Source organism: Trachypithecus francoisi, unplaced genomic scaffold (assembly GCF_009764315.1).
Source record: "Trachypithecus francoisi isolate TF-2019V2 unplaced genomic scaffold, Tfra_2.0 Lachesis_group18, whole genome shotgun sequence".
NCBI lineage: Eukaryota > Metazoa > Chordata > Mammalia > Primates > Cercopithecidae > Trachypithecus > Trachypithecus francoisi.
Genome location: NW_022681463.1, coordinates 31,791,705 through 31,802,914, shown reverse-complemented (window position 1 = coordinate 31,802,914; position 11,210 = coordinate 31,791,705). Strand labels below are relative to the sequence as shown.

Genomic DNA, 11,210 nt, shown 5'->3' with positions numbered 1-11,210 from the left:
ATGCACACATACACACAAACACACACACACACACAAACACACACACACCATCAATATCAAAATATTAAGAAACTAAATAAATAACGTTAGATATATCAATATATAAAACAAGTAAAATACATATCCAAATCTCAAATGTGGTATTCCTAATTAAATTATTTTTTGACTCTTTATACAAATACCTAGTTCAAATGTTCAAATTATTAAACCAACTAAAGAACATATTTATAGCTTGTTTTTAGAGAGAGAGTCCCACTCTGTTGCCCAGGCTGGAGGGCAGTGGTGCAAGTCTCGAACCGCTGAGCTCAAGTAATCCTCCTGCCTCAGTCTCCCAAGTAGGTAGGACTACAGGCATGCCCATGACACTCAACTCATGTTTATAGCTTCAAGTAGAACATAAACTTTCCGTTTCCCAAAAGCATACTTTTCATAAAGTTAAACACTTAATTTAAGCGGTTTCTTTACTGGTAAGTTATAACTAATTTAAGTATTATTTAAACAAACTAAATCTACTTATTTGAAAAACAGAATTTTAATCCATTAGTTATTGTCTGTCCTCTTTTAAGGTATAATGTATCAATATTTATTAAATCAACCAACTTCATCAACACTATTCATATTCAAATGATTAGTGTGCAATCTCATATCTCCTATTATCCACTTTCCTGTATTTCCTGTATTCTCGCACATTCTCTCCTTGCTTTGAACAGTAATCAAGCTCTCTTTATGCTTTGGCAGAATCTAGAAATCAGAATGAGGCAATGTGTTAGATTTTCCTCCTTCCTTTACCTTTTGATTGTGTGTGTGTGTGTGTGTGTGTTTTCCACGCTCAACATCGTATTTCACCCAGCTTTTAAGCTTGGTTATTTCAACCTCAAAAATGCCATCTTCTTACTTACACACACATTATTTAAGACCTCCCTTTAAACAGATGAAATTTTATTTCAGCGAGTGTAGATTAGACTTAACAGAAAAATAATGTATACTTGAATTAAACAGCTTTAATCATGCTTTTTCACTATGCTGGCAACTAACCTCGACCAGGCATGTGGAACAACTTAGTAAGGCTTTAAAATCACTTGAAGTTTTATCATATTGAAACAGAAGGCTAGCAATGCCAAAGTCAAAAGAATCATTGTTATTTCTGGTAAGCATAATCAAAGCATTAAATTGAGTGAAGATGAAAATCGTAGTGAGAGACAAAGATATCATTTTCAATAAACATCAAATATAGTTAAACCAGGTATTACATGGGCACTTACCTCAGATGAGTATGTCCAGTGGTTTAAAATTAATATTTTTAAAAGTTAGGGATGTTTTTTATATTTTAGTAAGGATGATTTGATTATACTATAAAATAACTACCTTATCTACAAATGAATGAATTTTCACACAAAGTGTTTAAAGCAGTTGAAGACAACTAATCCGAAAACAACTTGCAAATTCACTGGTTATGGTCCTAGACATGTTTATAAGCCTCTGGTTTACTATTGGTTTGTAATATTGTATACTATCATTAGTACTTATGAATAATTGCACATGTATGTTAACCTGCATAATTTATTCATTGTCATACATTTCATTAAATATTGGGAATTTAGTTCAGACAGAATTGTTTTGTTTTTAATTAAAGTAAAGGTAATGTGGTAAAGATTGTTTTATAATGATTGAACACAAAATATTTTTACGAATGTGTAGATAGTCCATTAATACTAGAGCTTTTAATTATAATCTTATCTGGTGATTGATTACCTGTGGAGTAAAGTAACCAAATGTAGACTTCTTTCAATTTTAATTATTTTGGTATAAGTCATCTTTTTCACAAAACCATGCAATGTGCTTGCTTTTTAAAAAAATTACAAGCATTCTAATTACATCTTTTCTCCAAACAAATTAACATTATATTTCTGAAGAGAATAGCTAATACGTGTACTTCAAAAACATCACATAAGTGACTGACCAGAATCCTCAGGGCTTATGACTTATTTATGATTGCCAGTTGAATAATATACTTCCTCTGGGCAGATAACGGTTTTTTTGTTTTGTTTTTTTGTTTTTGGTTGCATGATAGTTTTTGTTGTTGTTTTCTTCTCATTTAATTGTTATTTATCAAATTGATGTTTTAAGTGGTCATTTTTTGTTAAACATATTTTAAAAGATTTGGTGGGCAATGGCATTAGTTTTGTAGTTCTTAAAAAGCAAAAGACTGTCTTACTAAAGAAGAATGTCAGTTTAATCTATGTTTTTCTTCCTAACCTCACTGAAAAGAAAAATTACCTATGCCTTCTGATCATCAAGCCATTTATTCAGTATTCTTCCACTTTCAAGGTATCTCAATAATTATAATCTAGTAATTATTCCTAGCTTAAATTAATCAAATTCTGTTTAATACTACACAAATTGCACAGCCATAAGGTCTTACCTGCAAGCTTTATCCAAGTTTAATCCCTGAATTCTAAAGATCTAAATCAGGGTAATTCATGTAACTACTGGGGCCTGATATTATTGAAGGTTATAGACCCAAACTAGGCTTCCAAAAAATTGGGCTTAGATGAACTCTTTTATGTCCTTATTCCGTTAATTTGCAGAAAGATTAAAATCTTTCTCTATATCACAAGTTCTCAATATCTGCATACTGTGCTAGGACAGCCTTCACATTTATTACAATAATCTCAGTTTGGCAGAATAAAGACAAATCTAATAACAGTTTGAAGTTTGAGCAGTGCCACGGGGTATGTTGCAACAATGTTAATGGAAGAAATGTAGAAAATAAATAAAACTGTACTGAACATTCATTCTTCAAATACCAATGTGAGTCAGAAAGAGTTTTTTTTTTTTTTCTTGAGACTTTGTCGCTCTTTGTCGCTCAGACTGGAGTGCAGGGGCACGATCTCGGTTCACTGCAGTCTCTGTTTCCTGGTTTCAAGTGATTCTCCTGTCTCAGCCTCCTGAGTAGCTGGGATTACAGGCATCTGACACCACACCCAGCTAAATTTTGTATTTTTAGAAGAGATGGGATTTCACCATGTTGGTCAGGCTGGTCTCAAACTCCTGACCTCAAGTGATCTAGCAGCCTTGGCCTCCCAAAGTGCTAGGATTACAGGCATAAGTCACCATGCCCGGCCCTCAGAATTAGTGTTTTGATGTTGGAAATGTTCTTCAGCCCTAGTGACTTTTGTAAAAGCCCTGCTGTTATTTCTGGTGACTTATTTTACTCAGATTTTCAGTTACTTTATTATATATATATATTTATATAAATAAATATATAAAATGTATATGAATATATAAATATATATGAATATATAATATATGTGAATATAGATATAAAATAATATGTATTATATATTTCATTTGTAAGTGTATATATAATTTACTATACATACATATATATAACTCATTTAATACTTAAAGAGTATTTTTTTAGGCCCTATGCTAACATCTAAAGATACAAATGCAGAAATGCAGCCATAGCCTCTACTATGATTCTGCTTGAAATCAAGTATTAATAGAAAAGAATTTCTTTCAGTTATAGTTAAGAAACCTCTAATATAACATCTTTTGATACAATGATGAGAATACATAGATGTAAAGCCAAGTTTTGCAAGTTTCATTTTACTCCACCAGCCCTTCAAACACAGATTTGGAAGCAAATATGTAAAAATGGTGAGAAAATTGCTCATTTTCAAACTCTAATTAGCATGGCTTTCTCTGCATAAGAAGAAAACTGAGGAATTGACAAATTCATCACATTGGTAAAGCTAAACCTAATTTTAAAGTTTTATTTGAATTGTCTGACTAATTCACTTGTAACTGCGTGTTATTTTAAATTTCCTTAATGTACTTTTTTTCAAGATGTCTGAATATGAACATCAGATACCAGTTCTACTCAAAAGAAGACCAAAGTTACAGGTGAATGGTCATGATTTGAATTGAAAACTGAGGAAATAGAGCCAGGATCTGTCAGAGTCCACAGGTAGAGGCTGGGGTATGGAAAAGAAAAGCAGCAAGAACCTGGCTATAACTGACCCCAAGAGAACTTCAAGTCATGCAGAAAGGGTAGGCAGGGATGTTTCTCAACTCCCTTCACACTTATAACAAACTGCTCACTGCCAAATTGTTAGAGAGCCCTCTGGCCTCATGTTACCAGGCAATGCTGTTGGTGGAGATTTGGGAACTTCCTGGAGAAAGAGAACTGGGTGGCCAGCTCATTCTGGTACACCCACATTCCCCTCAGACATGAACAGAGATCTATTGTACACCCATTGTAGGCCACTGCCCTGCACAGAGAACTCAGGTCTTGAGTTTCAGCATCACCATATCCTTCACAAACATAGCCCACAACTCACTCTGACTTTGGCAAGCATAGGGAACCTGAAGGACCATGAGGGGCTGTGGGGTTCCTAAAGACCTAGTCCTAAACATGGGTCACTCCTAGGAGAGGCGGTAGTGCAGCCCATCAAAGCCTCCTTTGGGATAAAAGAAACATGCCCGCAGTGCCAATTGCTAAATGAGGTGGCACTTGTACCTAGGAGCAGAGGTGAAGAGAGGATTATCTCCTGCTTCTCCCATCCACTGTTATGGATGCAGCAGAGACTTTCCCCACTGGGGGCTGGCATGAGCACAAATGGAAACAGTTTTCCCAGCACTTTTTGTGGCAGCCATACGCCCACTGAAAGGAAGATACCCCACCCAGGCTTACATGAAGGACAGGACCCAACTCCTTTTTCCTATGCAGAGAAGCAGCATCCTGGAAACAGAAGGTGGACAACCTGCAGAGCTATCTGCTGTGAACAGGGAAAGAGGCTCTTCCCTGAGGCCATTCCAGTGGTAGCCACCAGAAGGGTGTTTCAATGGACTTCAGTTGCACTGTAGCTAGGAATCAAATGAAAATGTCTACATTTATGTAGGTCATAAGTCCTGTCATAGGGGTGTAATAGGGAAGTGGATTGCATTCCTGCTGGCCCAGGATGAGGTACAGGTGCAGCCCTCCAACCCACATCTATCCCTGAGACCTTAAAACAATCCAACACAAACTTCTCCTGCCATGTCATCAGAGCTGTTGCCTCCACTCACTATTAGACTACTGGACCATAAGCTGGGTCTTACTCTTAATCAACACCTACTGGACTAGAGACTGAACTGCATCACCAAATAAAAAACCTGCTATCAGTAAGGCAAAGTGCTAGTGTATGAAGTAAGCTTCCTGAGACCTCCATATTCCCAGCCCTGCAGAAGATAGTGTGTTGGCTCATAGAACTAATATATCACTACAACAAGCAACATTTTAAAAAGCCAGTATATATATATATATATATATATATGCAAAAACCATCCCTAACCAAGGTGCCTATATAGTGAATTGGTCCCCTGAAAGCATACAGAAATGAAACCGAATGATCATATACAAAATAGACCACAGTCATACCCTCAGGGGGAAAAAGAATTTAAACAAATCAAAAATTCCATCTTCATGAAATGGGACTTCTTTCATATTAAAAACAAGATATGAAAGTTCCTTCAGATGAGACAGATCAGTATAAAAACTCTGGTAATTCAAAAAACAAAGACTGTTGTGACACTTACACACAATAACACAGGATAACACGAGCTTTTTAGCAATAGATGCTAACCAAAATGTAAATTCTGAAATAACAATTGGGAGTTCAAAACATGGATTGTAAGAAAGCTCAGTGAAATCCAGGATAAACTGAAAACCAACACAAAAATAATTTAAAAATAATAACTCAGGATCTGAATGACATAGCTATATTCTTAAAGAAAACAAACAGAACTTCTAGAAGTGAAAAAAATTACTAAAGGAAGTTCAAGAATGAATGTTAGAGCTAGAAGAGCAGTCTTATTTTTGGAACAGAGTCTCGCTCTGTCACCTAGGCTGGAGTGCGGTGGCGCGATCTCGGCTCACTGCAAGCTCTGCCTCCTGGGTTCACGCCATTCTCCTGCCTCAGCCTCCTGAATAGCTGGGACTTACAGGCACCTGCCACCATGCCCAGCTAATTTTTTTTCTTTTTTCTTTTTCGTAATTTTAGTAGAGATGGGGGAGTTTCACCGTGTTAGCCAGGATGGTCTCAACCTTCTGACCTCGTGATCCGCTGGCCTCGGCCTCCCAAAATGCTGGGATTACAGGCGTGAGCAACCACACCTGGCCAAAGACCAGTCTTTAGAATCAATCCAATCAGATATAAATAAGGGGGAAAAAAGTGAATAAAGCCTATGTGAAGAAATGAAACCTAAGACTTATAAGCATTCCTAAGGACAAAAAGAAAAAGCAACTAATTTAGAAAACATATTTGAGAGACTAATTCAGGGAAATTCTGTGATCTTGCTAGGGAGATAGATATCCAGATACAAGAAATTCAGAGAACATCTGTGAAATACTATACAGTGTGAATATAACCAAGGCAAATAGTCATCAGACTCTCCAAGGTCAAGACCACCTATGAAGGAAATCTCATCAGACTAAAAGCAGACTTATCAGTAGAACCATTACAAGCAAGAAGAGATTAAGGGCCTATTTTCAGCTGTTTTAAAGAAAATAATGCCAGCCAAGGATTTCATTTTCTGTCAAACTAAGCTTCATAAATAAAGAAGAAATAAAGTATTTCTCAAACGAGTGCAAATTTGTTATCACTACACTGTTTCTATAAGAAATGCTCAAAGGAGTTGAAACATAGAAACAAAAGAATAATACTCACTACCAGAAAAAGACAATACTCACATGTAAGAACAAAGTTCATAGATCCTATAAAGCAATTACACAATTAAGACTATGAAGAAATAGCTAACACATTATATCAGAAACAAAACCTCACATATCAATATTTACCTTGAAGAAAATGGCTTAAATGCTCCATTTAAAACATATAGATTGGCAAATTGGATTAAAAAAAAAAAAAAAAGAAAGACCCAACCATCTGCTGCTTACAACAGATCCATATAATGAGTAAAGACACCCACAGGCTCAAAGTAAAGGGTAGCAAAAGATATACCACACAAATGGAAAACAAAACAAAACAAAAAAAATAGAAAGTCATTATTAATAAATACCCACTAGATCTAAGAAAAGCAACAGACTGCCATACAATTATAGTGGAGGATTTCCACACCCCACTGACTGCACTAGACAAATCAGCAAGGCAGAAAGCTAACAAAGAAACTCAGACATAATTAGGACTCTTGACCAAAAGGTGCTAATAAACATCTACAGAACATTCCACCCAGCAACCCCAGAATACACATTTTTCTCATCTATGCATGGAACATTCTCTAAAATTGATCAAACACTTGGCCATAAAGCAAGTCTCAATAAATTCAAAACAATGAAATAATATCAAATATCTTCTCAGATCACAGTGTAATAAAATTAGAAATCAATAGCAAGAGGAACTCTCAAAATTACACAGGACCTGGAAACTAAACAACTTGCTCCTGAGTGACTTTTGGGTAAACAATGAAATTAAGGCAGAAATCAAAAATATTTTGAAACAAATGGTACATCCCAAAATCTCTACCAGACTAGGAAAAAAATAAAATGAATTTCCTTAATGCCTTAAGGAAATCTATGTATGTATGAATGAGAAGGCTTATAGGTCGTATATAAAGATCTGATATGGCAACAATGTTAGAAAACAATATAGCACTGTCTTCAACATTCTGATGGAAATATTAATGTATTTTTAACCTAGACTTTAGTTAACTGTGAGGGTAAAGTAAAACCTTCTTCAAACATGCAAGTTCTGAAAAAAACAAAATCCTCCCAAAGATTTCTAGGAACTATAGATAAATGTGATCTGACAAAAGAGAGAAGTAAAGCAAGAAAGAAGATATAAAACTAGGATGGGGAAAGAATCCACCAAAGAAGAAAGGTATAGGAGACACCCAGCATTAAGATAAAAGAGAGTTCTAAGGCTGACAGCTGAGCAATAAGCCTAGAAAACAATTCAGAACAGACCAAAAGGAAGAAGGATTTTGGGGAAGAAGCATCTCCATCTCTAGGAAAAAAAATAAAACAAAGTTGACATTAATTTATTCCATTCTCTGTATACAGATATAATGCTTAAGTCTTTTGTGCTTTTGTGGATAAATTCAAATAGAAAGAAAAGTAAACTAAAATCTTTGAGATTAAGATGACAATGCCTCAATTAAATACTACATAAGAAAGTAAATATAACCATAGAACAGTAGCAAAATGTTCATAGATATAACAAACCCCAAATATTTCACAAAAATAAGATAAAATGATATAGCAACAATGAAGATGAGAAAAGAAGAAGTGTGTCTGGGTGTGGGAGTGATGGGTTATATATTAGGTTGAGTAAATCCTAATTTTCCATAAAATGCTAGTTTTTCATAAAAAGAAATAGATTATTTTGTCCACTGAAGAATCATGAAATAAGAGAGTATGTTTGTTAGTGGGCTAAATGGAAAAGAATAAAATAAAAAACAAAAAATAGTGTTGCAGTGGTTGACTCTAGCATGGAGTGGAGTGGGGAAGTGACAGCAATTTTGTTGTAAGCATTATAGTATTATCTTCAATAACATAATGTCTAATTGTTAGAATAACAAATGGATTTAAAATAAAATGAGTGACTTCGTATTTTTAAAATATATTTGAGAAAATGATTTTAGCATACTCTTATTAGGAAAAGTTTCCTGATAAACAAGATGTAATAATGTGTCCTTCAGTAGATATTTCTATTATAATTTATGTCATATGTCAGGCCATCAGAAACAGAGAGAATGGAATGGCCTGAATTTCCAAGCTATCATAAGGCAATACTCGATTATTGCGACATAAATGAAATGCTAAAATAATATAATAATGAGATTCCTCCTGGCTTGATGAGAGAAATAGTTGTGGTTTTCAGGTTGGGCAGAGGTAGAGCAGACTATATGTTTGCCCAATTTTTTGTTACACTGAATCTCACTTACTCTTTGTATTTGAGCAAAATGCTCATGAAACCTGCCAGGATGTGCTCTTTGTACGGTAGCAGGTGGAGGGTAGAAGGTGGGAACAAAGAAAAAAACAGAGAGTTGACTAACCTGCAGAGGTAGAAGTGGTAAAATCTGGTTGGTTCATTTTACCTTTTAGAAATTGAAGTGAGAGTGGATAGGAAAGTGAAAATAGACTAAAACTCTTACTTTACTCCAATGAAATTTAAAAGATAAAATATTTTCAAAATGATTTTTACAAGATGGTGCGTTTTTATAAATTCTTCCTATAATATGTTCATAGAGAACAATAACAATATACTATTTAATCTCGAATTTACATCATGATAAAAACATAAAATGTTGCATTCATATTTGCAACTTTTATAACACATTTGATTAAAAGTAACAGATTCAAGTGCTTGTTACTTTGCCTCTTAAATAGGTCTTGGGGAAAAGAATTCATTAGAAATCTCACTGGAAAGAAAGAGTCGATATATGCTACTGACTTCTGCCACCCACGCAATTGCTTATACAACATGGCAATAAAAACAAATAAGAGAACAAAATACAAAATCTAATAGTCTTTTAGGAAACTGGAAACTAGAATGTGACATACAATTGTCATAATAACTTTTCACGGTTTGCAGAATAACGGTTTCCAATGTAGTTTCCCCACTTTGTTTTTCTTGATCCAAACTACAATCATAACAGTATTATTTTCCTAATGATATTTTTACATTTTTAAATGAAGATAGAGTGGTTAAATGCCATTGAATAGTCTTCTCAAGACTGCTATACTTACGATGCTAACCATCATAAGGGAAAGCTAGTTATGATTTTAAATTACATATAGCCTATATTTTAATAAAGTCAACATGTCTGGCAAAACATATTTAAAAGAAAATGTGGGATGAGTGTCTGCTCTTTGGCTGCTCTGGGGCGAGCACCCTATGCCACGTTCTCTTGTGATCCCTTACCTAACCCGTCTCTTCCTTTTCCCCAACCTCAGGTGGAGCCGCCACCAAAATGCAGATTTTCGTGAAAACCCTTATGGGGAAGACCATCAACCTCGAGGTTGAACCCTCGGATACGATAGAAAATGTAAAGGCCAAGATGCAGGATGAGGAAGGAATTCCTCCTGCTTAGCAAAGAGGGATCTTTGCTGGCAAGCAACTGGAAGATGGATGGACTTTGTCTGACTACAATATTCAAAAGGAATCTACTCTTCATCTTGCGTTGAGACTTCATGGTGGTGCTGAGAAAAGGAAGAAGAAGTCTTACACCACTCCGAAGAAGAATAAGCACAAGAAAAAGAAGGTTAAACTTGCTGTCCTGAAATATTATAAGGTGGATGAGAATGGCAAAATTAGTCGCCTTCATCAGGAGTGCCCGTCTGATGAATGTAGTGCTGGGGTGTTTATGGCAAGCCACTTTGACAGACATTATTGTGGCAAATGTCTGACTTATTGCTTCAACGAGCCAGAAGACAAGTAACTGTATCAGTTAATAAAAGACATGAACTAAAAAAAAAATGTGAAGGTGTTCCCTGTGAAATAAAAATTATCACTTAATATTTGTCTCATTTTCACATATAATATATACTTAAAATATTATTTCTGCTTCAATATGTCGAATAATTGTTATACATTTGAAATTTCATGAGCTATCACACTAGCTGAATTAGTGTCACACCTATGTCACATGTGAGAATCACCAAATAGAATGTATATAGTGCCCTAAAATGGGAAATTGATAGACTTTTACTGTCATTACAAAAATTATCTGAAAATCTACTCTCAATATAACTAATATTACAAAAAATTATTAATAATGTAAACTATATTGAATTTAAATATCTTTGCAAAATTTGACAATTTTGATAGGCCAAATACAAAGCTGGTTTTTCCCTTTGTGAATTAAAAATTCCTCAATTTTACATGTTGGAACGGACACACAAGGATAATACTGAATCAATGTATTTTTAAAGAATATAACAAACTGTATGATATTAGGAATTTTTATGACATTTGTAAAATGGTTTCATATTTTTAAGATAAATAGCCTAACAAGGTACACTAAACCTCTCTTTGTTTTACATCAAATATGAGGGAAGAAAGCACAACCAGACAGTCATGATGGAGAGAAGAATCAATGCACTTTTAACAATGTGAATTCCAGATTCACGAAGACCCAACAGAAAACTCTGTGGAAAAGATGAAAGCCTGGGCTCACCTTTGCTTTTATAAGTCTCTGAGGAC

General features: G+C 34.8%; 1 pseudogene; it reads left to right on the top strand.

The window, feature by feature from the left end:
* Positions 1 to 9,878: 9,878 nt before the first annotated feature.
* Positions 9,879 to 10,446, top strand: LOC117063406 (annotated as a pseudogene).
* Positions 10,447 to 11,210: the final 764 nt, after the last annotated feature.